This window comes from Phyllopteryx taeniolatus, chromosome 1, assembly GCF_024500385.1.
Source record: "Phyllopteryx taeniolatus isolate TA_2022b chromosome 1, UOR_Ptae_1.2, whole genome shotgun sequence".
Classification (NCBI taxonomy): Eukaryota; Metazoa; Chordata; class Actinopteri; order Syngnathiformes; family Syngnathidae; genus Phyllopteryx; species Phyllopteryx taeniolatus.
The window spans coordinates 44,068,389-44,081,031 of record NC_084502.1 but is presented as its reverse complement, the minus strand read 5'-3'; the positions used below and the strand labels follow the sequence as shown (position 1 = coordinate 44,081,031).

At 44.4% G+C, this 12,643-nt stretch overlaps 1 long non-coding RNA gene across 1 annotated transcript; it reads left to right on the top strand.

Moving 5' to 3' along the window:
- Positions 1 to 3,752: 3,752 nt before the first annotated feature.
- Positions 3,753 to 5,183, top strand: LOC133475666 (uncharacterized). Its single transcript, XR_009787906.1, has 4 exons — positions 3,753 to 4,221; positions 4,345 to 4,499; positions 4,592 to 4,681; positions 4,762 to 5,183. It is a non-coding gene; the product is annotated as an uncharacterized LOC133475666 (long non-coding RNA).
- The last annotated feature ends 7,460 nt before the right edge of the window (positions 5,184 to 12,643 follow it).

Here is a 12,643-nt window from a genome sequence, read left to right as displayed (position 1 = left end):
GCGATGAACATAAATTCTGTTTTAATAATTTCCTCTCAACACATCTAATCACCCCCATGTACTTTACAACATGCATTGATATAACAGAAGGATTGCAACTCCGACCCCCTGGTCCAAACATAAGAACATACTGTTTGTAAGATACAGTATATTCTTATTTTTAAAAGGCATTTCAAGGAAACTTCCTATAGTGAGTGTTGCGCAATTGTAAAGTGTCCTTGAGTGCCTTGAAAGTGTAAAACATTATTATTATATTTTTATTTGTGTCAATGTTTTCAATAAAGGGGTGAGCATGAAGGCAATTAGCATTCCTATTTAGCGTATAATGAGCAAAATAAAGTAAAAAAAAAAAAAGAAAGTGCCACATGCTCACAGCTCAGTTAAGATAATCAATGAGGTACAGTAAGATCTACCACAGAGCAGTTGCACTATACCACTGGTTTTGGAGCAAGGGCATCTTTAATCACTGCCTCTGCCTATAATCATTTATAAATAATGTCTGAATGCGACAGAATCTTTTGATTACATTTATGTGCACAGTCAGCACTGTTGTAGCTGGGGTTATATTTAACTGTGTGGTAAACTTGTGTCACTTATAATAGTAACCTAGAGGGAGAAGAGGGTCCCATCATTGAATAAATTGTTTATTAAGATCAACAGTATTTGTCTGCTGCCTCTCTTATGACTTAAAAGTCAAGAATTTATGTTTAATGATCACTGCCACTGAACACTGACACCTCCAGGGTTAGGGTTAGGGTCACGGGGCACTGGAGCCTATCCCAGCTGACTTCGGGCAAAAGGGTGACTACACCCTGAAATGGTCGCCAGTCAGTCGGAGGGCACATATAGACACGGAAAACCATGTGCACTCACCTTATGCAATCAATCAAACGACAATAATCTGTTAAAATAAGACGTATTGTGGCAAAAGCACAACCAAATAGGAATTCAAATCAATCACAACATAATGTGTCATACTGTTTCAGCATCAGAAGGTGAATAAATCAAGAAAAACTGTGACACCGAGGCCTCTGATTGGCTGGTACAGGGTGTACCCTCTCGCCCAAATATAGCTTGGATAGGCTCCAGCACACCCGCGACCCTAGTGAGGATAAGCGGTACGGAAAATGGATGGATGGATGGATGTGACACCAAAGAAGAGGTGTTGACCAGGATGTGGAGGGTCCAAGAGGATTTTGCATGCTCTTATCTTAGTTATGGCCGCGTGCAAGTCCTCAAGGGTACAGTAGAAAGGGGGGTACCGATATTTTTTTCAGCAGTTTTGATTGTCCGTTGCAGTCGGAGTTTGTCCTTTTTTGTGGCAGCACCAAACCAGATTGTGATGCATGAACACGGGACTGATTCGATGACTGCTGTGTAGAACTGCCTCAACAGCTCCTGTGTCAGGCCGCGCTTCCTCAGAAACCGCAGGAAGTATATTCTCTGCTGGGCCTTTTTGAGTTGATGTTAGTCTCCCACTTCAGGTCCTGAGAGATTGTAATTCCCAGGAACCTGAAGGTCTCAACGGTTGACACCGGGCAACTCTGTTGTTGACCCATACTGGCCACTCATGTGCACCATTTGCACAATCGATTGAGTAGTATCTGCAACATTTGCACCATCAACATTGTTCCAAATTATCGTAGTACTCGTCACTTTAAACTGCATACATTTCTTGAAGTCTCTGCGCCCTTTGCACAATGGTCATAGCACCGGACTATTGCTCTATTAGTCACTCAAACTGCTCTTTTTGCACAATTGTCAAATAAATAAATAAATAAATTGTACAGGCATTGCCAGATTACTAGCAACCTTTTATTGCTCAGTGACTGTTTTTCTCAATGTCTTCATGTCTCAAAAGTATTCTCTGTCAATTGACTGTTTGTTGTTGTACTAGAGCGGCTCCAACTACCGGAGACAAATTCCTTGTGTGTTTTTCATATACTTGGCAAAATAAAGAGGATTCTAATTCTTATTGGACAGCGTGAGGGGGAGCTGTGGCAAAGGATGCCTCCTGAAGTCGACGATCATCTCTACAGTCTAGAGCATGTTCAGCTCCAGGTTGTTTACCATTGTATCTATCCATCCATCCATTTTCTGAGCCGCTTCTCCTCACAAGGGTCGCGGGCGTGCTGGAGCCTATCCCAGCTATCATCGGGCAGGAGGCGGGGTACACCCTGAACTGGTTGCCAGCCAATCGCAGGGCATATACAAACAAACAACCATTCGCACTCACATTCACACCTACGGGCAATTTAGAGTCTCCAATTCATGCATGTTTTTGGGATGTGGGAGGAAACCGGAATGCCCGGAGAAAACCCACGCAGGCACGGGAGAACATGCAAACTCCACACAGGAGGGACCGGGGATTGAACCCTAGTCCTCAGAACTGTGAGGCTGACGCTCTAACCAGTCACCACCGTGCCGCCTACCATTGTATCACTAAAGGTATATTACCTCACTGCAAAAATTGTCTGTCTAAATATAGGAAATATATACTTGTTTTGAGACCATTCAGACTAGAAACGTGAAATTCTCTGCCAGTGCAGTAAAAAAATTACACTTGTTAAGATTTCTTGAAATATGAAAAATATGTTGACTTTCCGCGGCACGGTGATCGACTGGTTAAAGCATCTGCCTCACAGTTCTGAGGACCGGGGTTCAATCCCCAGCCCCGCCTTTGTGGAGTTTGCATGTTCTCCCCGTGCCTGCGTGGGTTTTCTCCGGGCACTCTGGTTTCCTCCCACATCCCAAAAACATGCATGGTAGGTTAATTGAAGTCTCTAAATTGCCCCTAGGTGTGAATGTGAGTGTGAATGGTTGTTTGTTTATGTGTGCCCTGCGATTGGCTGGCAACCAGTTCAGGGTGTACCCCGCCTCCTGCCCGATGATAGCTGGAATAGGCTCCAGCGCTCCCGCGACCCAATGAGGATAAGCGGCTCAGAAAATGGATGTTGACTTTCCAGGAGAGAAATATCTTTAAAAGATGGCAAAATACTCATTCCAAGCCCTATATTAAGTAAAATAAACTGAAAACTAGTTTGTAAATTTTATTTGGATGACTTGTTGCTTATTCAATTTAAATCCAATTTAAGCAACATATTTCTTCCTCATTCAAGAGTTACTAGTGTGTGTGAATACTAGTTTCCGAACCGAACCCCGAGTGTAAGTTTGGTGGGGTTGGGCCGCATCACTGGATAGGCGGCAGGCTTTACACAGCTGCCAAGTCACCCATAGCAATTTAGAGAACATGACCAGAAGGCCAATCGTTACCACACACCACACAGTCAGGGTTTCATAAAATAAACTATCAACTTCGCCCAACATAAGATAATCTCACATTCAAGTGTCTGCCCATATAGGTATTGTGTTAACATAGGGTTTGTTGTTTCTGATTGAAATTTTACTCCACCGAAAACCAACCCTGGGGATATCGTTATACGTTTATTATTTGGTACCCAATACGTTATGCTGCTAAGGCCTGCTACAGATATAAGGACTTTTCAAATCCTAAAAGATTTTTTTGTCTGTGACAAACCCCACACAAAGATAAAAAAATGTGGCATTTAACATTTGGTCGTATTGTGTGTGGTGTGCTCTGATAATATCAACACAGAACCCTAGAAACATAAAGATTCTTTTCCACCACAGGTCTCGAAATCTCGCGTGATCACATGTGATCTCACAAAACCGAAGAAGAAGAAATGCTTCAGGCTTTGCACCGATGATTCCCGAACATTTCCACAGGAGCCTTGTAAAATGATGTTGCCCTCAAAAAATGACTTGCTTTGCAAAATACCTATTGACATCAGGTAAGAGAATGCTTGTTTTTTTTTTATATACAGTCGTTTCTTTTTGTTGAGTCAGGGCACTTCTTGATTGGCTATATTTTGTTCCACGTCAATTCTTGTCATCATGACTCGGGAGAAGTCGGCTCTCCCCCATACATGAAGATTTTTGGCCATAAATATTGAACACGTTCATTATTTTGGATTGTAGGCCCTGACCTGTTTCGGACCCTAAAATCAGGACGAATCCACTCTTAACACACATCAGACCTAAGGACAGTGTCATATACTGCCCTGCAGTTCCATTATTGGAGCCGGGAGGGCGCTTTGCGTCCTCTCTCTCTCCCCCGTCCCCTCTCTGTTTTCAGCACCTGTCTCCAATCAGCCTCATCACCACCAGCTCCGTCATCGCTCCCTGACGCCCGAATACAAGGTGGGCCAATCTGTCTGGCTTTCTTCTCACGACCTCCCGCTTCAAACTGAATCCCGTAAACTCACTCCCTGTTTCATTGGCCCTTTCCCAATTACCAAAATCATCAATCCCACTTCCGTCCAGTTGAAGCTTCCACAGATTAAAGATTAAAGATTCGCCCAACCTTCTGTCTTGGATATCCCGGAAGCTTATACTCGAGCATATCCTTTTGGACGATTTCTACGCGGCTCACCTGGGGAAGCCTGGCAGGGCGCCGGGAGGCGTCCGTTGAGAGGGAGGTACTGTCATATACTGCCCTGCAGTTCCATTATTGGAGACGGGAGGGCGCTTTACGTCCTCTCTCTCTCCCCCCTCCCCTCTCTGTTTTCAGCACCTGTCTCCAATCAGCCTCATCACCACCGGTATATAAGCCTGCCTGTTCCAGGAAATCCTCGCCAAAGTATTGCAGTTACTTCCAGCGGTACCACGGCCCATTTACCTCACGTAAGCAACTCTATTCCTCATTTCCTTTTTTTGACTCCTGTGTCTCCTGGTTCTCAGTGTTTTCCCATGTGTTCCTGATCCACGTCATTCCTGCCGCCAAGCCAGCCGCCTGTCCTCACCACCGCCTGCCAACCCACCTAGGACCACCACCATTTCCTTTCCTCAATAAACTGTTCATCATTTTACATCTGCCTCTGCCTGCTCTTGGATCCAACTACTCCCCATACGTGACAGACAGTCTGATAGGATAATCTTATAAGACATAGGATTGTATGGCCTTTGATGTGCTTGGGGCAAAATTGCCACAGAAACAGGCCAGTTGTCTTAATGTGTGGACCGAGCCCAATAGGATAATTATCATTGACAGCACAGGACTAACTACTTGCAACATGGCTAATAATGTCAATGTCAATGTTCTGTGTAAACACATTCAAACAGATATATATATTGGTTTCGGTTTGTCTTATTTAGTTTTTAGCAGGTCTCCTGTTTATCTAATGTTAGCTTATAATGTGCAGCGGACCTTTGTGATGATTCGTTGGCGTGATTGGCCTAATATCTGCTGTGGCTTATTTTATTGTACAAAATAAATAAAAAAACAGGAATTGTTTCCTGTCTGCTTCACTGTCTCACAACCTGAAGAACTGAAAAGCCTAAATGCTTGAATTTAAGTCAGTCACTTGCTGTTCTCAACCGTAAACAGTTGAAGTGACATGCTACTTTGGGAACACAGTTTAGATTTTTTTCATCTTCAAAGTGTCCCTGTTCTTTTAGGGATCACTATTTACTTGACTGAAAACTTTAGAATACTTTGGACATCTGTACTTAAATCGTTGTGAAATATATCAAAGAGAGCACCATGGGATCATTGTTTCTTATTCCACTAAATGGGAATTGCATAAAGAAATGCATTTGTGACTTCAGATGTTTAGTTTTACCTTTAGAAACAGACAAAATCAAAATACACCAACTGATTTTTGTTGTAGTCAAGCAACCAATGCATTGAAGACATTTTTGACATCTTCAGTTTGCTTTAAACAAACCAAAACTGATATGTCATCCCACACATCCAAGCTAATGTAAATCGGCAAATTTTTGTCACCCTTTTTTTTCGCAACTTGCAAAAAGCAAAGCTCTGCTTTGGTAGTCATAAAAGTTGGAGTAATCTTTTGTTTTCCAACTTGTAAGTATCTTACAGTCATACTGTAGCTACATTTCTACCTAGCCCAACCTGATCTGGGTAATATTTTTTGTGTGAGTTGTAGTAGGATCTTTTTTCTTGGCATGCAAGTGGCTGTTTGTTCAAGACAGCCGCACTTTCATCGACATCATGTGTGATATCAAACATTTTACACACAATGACAAAGACCTGAGAAAGAAGGGGGAACGGCTGTCAGAAAGAAAGGCTTTTCTGTTTTTCTTCAGTGATTTCCATTAGGAGTAGTTAAATTGTTATAAATCACTGAATATAAAATGATTAATCAAAATTTATTGTATGAAACGGTAGCGTCGTTTATTCAGAAAACGGACATTGTCATCTACATTTTAGGATCTGGTTATTATAGACACATATCCAAGATATAAAATAATATTTAAATATTTACTTTCACAGTGTGACATCCATCCATCCATTTTCTGAGCCGCTTCTCCTCACTAGGGTCTCGGGCGTGCTGGAGCCTATCCCAGCTGTCATCGGGCAGGAGGTGGGGTACACCCTGAGTGCCCAGAGAAAACCCACGCAGGCACGGGGAGAACATGCAAACTCCACACAGGCGGGGCCGGGGATTGAACCCGGGTCCTCAGAACTGTGAGGCTGACGCTCTAACCAGTCGGCCACCGTGACATACATTGGTAGCTGAAAACAGAAATATTGGTATACAGAAATATACAGATGGGTTTGGCACTTATATTTTAAACACAAGGAGAAACTACATTTCTAATAATAATAATAATGGCTATTTCTTTTCGCGTGAATGTGAGCGCAAATGGTTGTTTGTTCCTATGTGCCCTGTGATTGGCTGGCAACCGATTCAGGGTGTACCCCGCCTCCTGCCCGAAGATAGCTGGGATAGGCTCCAGCACGCCCGCGACCCTAGCGAGGAGAAGCGGTAAAGAAAATGGATGGCTGGATGTACAAATGGAGACTTGGAAAACATCATTGTATTGGTGGTGGCCTTATGACCAAGAAAAGAAGCTGAAGGTTCAGTAAAAAAAAAAAAAAAAAAAAAAAAAGAACAAGCAAGAAAAATCAAGCAGAGTGGGGAAAAAAGTAATTAAGGAGATTGAATGGAGGGAGAAACTTCGGACCCCACTCAATAAATCAGAGGTTCCAAGTAACCTGTCAGTCTCCGGGCTCTCTTTATTGGTCACAGAGGATCAGCTCAGATTGCTCACCAGAGTCTGACTGTGGGGCTGAGGGAGCGACGGTGTGTGTTCCATCAATAACACAAAGACAGGGGCCATGGGCAGAAAGGAGGATTCATGTCAGGCATGGTGCCAAAGATGAATGTGTATGTATACGTGTATGTGTGTGTAAGGTATTCATATGAGGGATTTTATGAACTGGTGTCATAAACACGTAAGCTTTTAAAGGAAACATACAGTTGAAAACAGATGTTTACATACACTAAATAAATCACTGTATGTACTTTGTGTGTATATATATATATATATCTTCTTTTCCTTTCGGCTTTTCCCGTTACCGTCGCCACAGCGTGTCATCCTTTTCCACGTAAGCCAATCTGCTGCATCCTCCTCTAACACCAACTGCCCTCATGTTGTACCTTACTACATCTATCAAACTTCTTTTTGATCTTCCTCGAGCTCTCTTGCCTGGCAGCTCCATCCTCATCATCCTTCTACCAATATACTCACTCTCTCTCCTCTGGACATGTCCAACCCATTGAAGTCTGCTCTCTCTTAACTTTGTCTGCAAAACATCTAACCTTGGCTGTTCCTCTAATGAGTTCATTTCTAATCCTATCCAACATGCTCACTCCGAGAAAGAACCTCAACATCTTCACTTCTGCAACTTCCAGCTCTGCTTCCTGTTCATGGCTGGTCTCACCACTGTCTTATAAACGTTCCCCTTCATTCTAGCGGAGACTCTTCTGTCACATAACACATGCGACACCTTCCTCCACCCGTTCCAACCTGCTTGGACCTGTTTCTTCACTTCCTGACCACACTCAACATTGCTCTGGACTGTTGACCCCAAGTATTTAAAGTCCTCCACCCTCACAATCTCTTCTCCCTGTAGCCTCCACCACCTCTCTCATTCATGCACATATATTCTGTTACTTAGGCTGATCTTCATTCCTCTCCTTTCAAATGCATGTCTCCACCTTTCTAAGTGTTCCACCACCTGCTCCCTGCTTTCACTGCAGATCACAATGTCATCTGCAAACATCATGGTCCATGGGATTCCAGCCTAACCTCATCTGTCAGCCTATCCATCAACACTGCAAACAGGAAGGGGCTCAGGGCTGATCCCTGATACAGTCCCACTACCACCTTAAACTCCTCTGTCACACCTACAACACATCTCACGACTGTTCTGCTGGCCTCATACATGTCCTGTATTATTCTAACATACTTCTCTGCCAAGCCAAACTTTTACTGCATGCTTTACTGCATGCTTTACCACAGTTCCTCTTTGGGTACTCTGTCATAGGCTTTCTCTAGAGCTACAAAGACACAATGTACGTAGCTCCTAATGACCTTGCAAAAACTCACTTCTGTCCTCGAGTCTAGCCTCCATCCACCCATCCATTTTCTGAGCTGCTTCTCCTCACTCGGGTCGCGGGCGTGCTGGAGCCTATCCCAGCTATCATCAGGCAGGAGGCGGGGTACACCCTGAACTGGTTGCCAGCCAATCGCAGGGCACATACAAACAAACAACCATTCGCACTCACATTCACACCTACGGGCAATTTAGAGTTGTCAATTAACCAACCAGGCGGGGCCGGGGATTGAACCCCGGTCCTCAAAACTGTGAGGCAGACGATCTAACCAGTCACCCACCGTGCCTTGGGAGTCTTGCCTCCAATACTCTTAATTGTGTGGCTCATCAACTTTATTCTTCTATAGTTCCCATAGCTCTGCACATCACACTTGTTCTTAAAAATGGGCAAAGCACACTTTTCCTCCATTCCTCAGGCATCTTCTCACCCACTAGCCTTCTGTTGAACATACTGATCAAAACAAAAACTAATACCTTCACAGGTGCTGTATGTCATCAGGACCAACTGACTTTCCATATTTCATCCTCTTTAGTGCCTTTCTTCCCCCTTACTGATCATTGCCATTTCCTGGTCCACCACCCTTGTCTCTTCTACTCTTCCTTCGCTCTCATTTTCCGAATTCATCAACTCCTCAAAGTATACTTTCCATCTATCCAGCACACTACTGACACCAGTCAAAACATTTCCATCCTTATCCTTAATCACCCTAATCTGCTGCCTTCCCATCGCTCGTCCTCTGTATAGATCTTTTTCTCCTTCTTTGGTGTCAAACCTGGCATACATGTCATCATATGCCTCTTGTTTGGCCTTTTCTACCTCGAACTTCGCCCGACGTCACATCTCCGTGTATTCCTTTCTCCTCTCCTCAGCCCTTTCAGTGTCCAACTTCTTAGCTATCCGCTTTCCTTGGATGATTTCCTGTACTTTGAGGTTCCACCACCAAGTGTCCTTCTCCCCTTTCATACCAGAAAATACACCAAGTACTCTACTTCCTGTCTCTCTGATAACCTTGGCTGCAGTGGTCCAGTCTTTAGGAACTTCCTCCTGTCCACCGAGAACCTGTATCATCTCTTCTCAAAAATCCGCACAACACTCTTCCTTTCTCAGCTTCCACCAAATGGTTCTCTGCTCTGCCTTTGTCTTCTTAATCTTCCTCCCCACCACCATAGTCATTTTACACACCAGCATCGTATGCTGTCGAGCCACAATCTCCCCTCGAGCTCCCTTATAGTCAGTAACCCCACCTTGTTTGAACAGGAGCTCGACATTCAAACAGTCAATCTTATGCGAAGACTGAGTGAAGTGAAAATGAAATTTGAAAATTGTAGAATTGGAAAATGTGATTTTTGTGTACATGATCCAGTATTATGTTTGGAGTAGTATAAAATTTCAAGATTTTCTTTCAAGGTAATTTTTACAATGGTAATTTGTTGTTCATTCGATACCTGTTTTGATAAGGGTAACGGTAAGTGATGCTAATACAATAGCAATTTATACATTTTACATGAAATCGACTCAATGCTCCATGTATTTCCTTGTCTGACTTCCTGTCTGATTTGTCATATTGTGTCCAGCTTGACATGCAGTGTACTCTTATGAAAATAGACTTAAAGAAGGACCTTTTATGTGTTGCATAACTTGTTTATTTAGCAATTTAATACCGTATTTTCACGACCATAAGGCTCACTTAAAAGTCTTACGTTTTCTCCAAAATGAATGGGGCGCCTTATAATGCGACGCGCCTTATGTGTGCACCGAGTTCCAAAATATGTAAATGTTGTTGTGTGACTTTGATGAGCACTCAGCTTGACTGACTGGGTCCATTTCCTGCCGTCACGCTGCTTATATAGAGGAAGGCGGACATGACTGATTACAGCATGCGGACGTAAAGGGGGAAGGGTGTGCGTGACAGAGGATGCTAAAGACACGCCCCCAGTAGGTATACAGTTCCGGTATATGCACCGGTTTGGCTAAGGACCCCCGAAAATGGCACCTACGAAGAGACACGATTACGAAGCACAGTTTAAACTGCAAGCTATTAGTTACGCGGAGGAATATTGGGAATCGAGCAGCCACAGCCGCGAGAGAATATAAGTGGAGGAAACAGAAAAACGAGCTTCGCCAAGTCAAGAAGACGAAGCTGAGTTTCCGCGGGGAAAAAAAGAAAAACAAAACGCGGAAACAAGGCGAGCTGGGCCGAGTTGGAAGACCAACTCGAGCAATGGATTAATGAGCAAAGAACAGCCGGGAGAAGCGTCTCTTCAGTCTCTTCGACTGAGTGCAATAACTCGGAGCTTGCCATCATTCCGGGAGGCTTGACGGAGGAACTCCAACCGCAGGATATCGGTGTAAACAGGGCATTCTAAGTGAAGTAGTGAGCGGCGTGGGAGCCATGGATGACAGATGGCGAGCACAGCTTTACTAAGACTATGAGGCAGCGCCGGGCGAGTTACGCCACCATATGTGAATGGATTGTGGATGCCTGAGCTAACGTGTCTGCTTGCACTGTTGTTCGAGCTTTCATAAAAGCCGACATTGTTTCTGAGGAGCCGCATGGCAACGAGACTGACTCCGACAATGACAAGAGGGAACCTGATGTGTTGGATGAAGAACTTGCCCAGCTGTTCATTTCGGATACAGAAGATGAGGACTTTGATGGATTTGTAGATGAGGATTGATCAAAAAATAACGTGAGTACATTGTTAAATACTTCAATAAAGTACAACTGAACTCAGTTTTGCTCCCGCTGCCTTTTTAAAAACATTGTTTTAGCGTGCATGCATGCTACCGATAGTTTTAAACTATCGTGTGTTTTACCATGCCTGCGCCCAATAATACGCCTGGAAGGCGGGACCAGAGGGGACTCCCGGGCTGGCTTGAGTAGGCTGACGTGAAAAGCAGGGTGGACCCGCATCAACCTTGGGAGCCTCAGCTTCACGGTGACAGGGTTGATGATCTTTGTGATGGGGAAGGGCCTAACGAACCTGGGAGCGAGCTTCTTGGACTCCACCCAGAGTGGAATATGTTTGGTCGAGAGCCAAACTCGCTGACCCACTTTGTAGTTCGGGGCCGGTGTCCTCCGACGGTCAGCACTGGCCTTGTAGAACCGTCCCTGGCGCATCAGCATCTGGCGGTCTCGCTCCCAGGTCCTCCTGCAGCGTCTCACCAAGGTCAATGCCGCCGGAACTGTGGACTCTGGGGCTTTGGCAGGAAACAGAAATGGTTGGTAACCATGCACAACGTGAAAAGGCGATAGACTAGTGGATGCAGAGGTGAGGGAATTGGGGGAGAATTTGACAGAAGCGAGACATCGGAGCCCAGTCTCCAGGTTCTGGTTCAGCCTCTCGGTTTGGCCGTTGGTTTCAGGGTGAAACCCAGATGACAAACTGACGGTAGCACCTATTAGATTGCAAAACTCCTTCCAAAATTGCGAAATGAATTGGAGACCCCTATCAGACACCACATTCTTGGGGAAACCATGGAACTTGACCACTGATTGCATTTTGGCAATGCCTGGGTGACATACAGTACGGTTCGTGTGAGCCCAGTGGATGACTCTTCCCCTTAAGGTCGGAACCACATAAAGCCTGTTTTCAGGGCAATCTTCAGGGCTAAGAGTGTTTTTCAGAGCCTCTTTAACTGCAGTTTCAACGTCCCAAACAAAAGCGGAAATGAAACATGACTTGGGCAAAATAGTCTTAGGGTCGGACAAAGAATTCTCTTCACAGAAAATACGTGACAAAGCATCTGGCTTACCATTTTTAGAACCAGGTCAGTAGGATAACATGAAATTAAATCTAGTGAAGAACAGAGCCCATCTAGCTTGCCTCACATTTAATATTTTAGCAGATTTAATAAACTCAAGGTTCTTGTGATCTGTCCATACTAAAAACGGAGTCTGTTCCCCCTCTAGCCAGTGCCTCCACTCCATCAAAGCCACCTTGACTGCCAGCAGTTCACGGTCACCAATGTCATAATTTCGCTCAGCTGGGGTCAGTTTTTTGGAGAGAAAAGCAGAAGGATATAATTTACCATCCTTGAGAGATTTCTGGGAGAGCACTGCTCCTATTCCAGCATCAGACGCATCGACTTCTACCACAAACTGCTGTTTGAGATCTGGCAAAGTTAGGATGGGAGCGGAGGTAAAGCTCGATTTAAGTTTCTGAAAAGCTGCCTGACAAAGCGGGTTCCATACA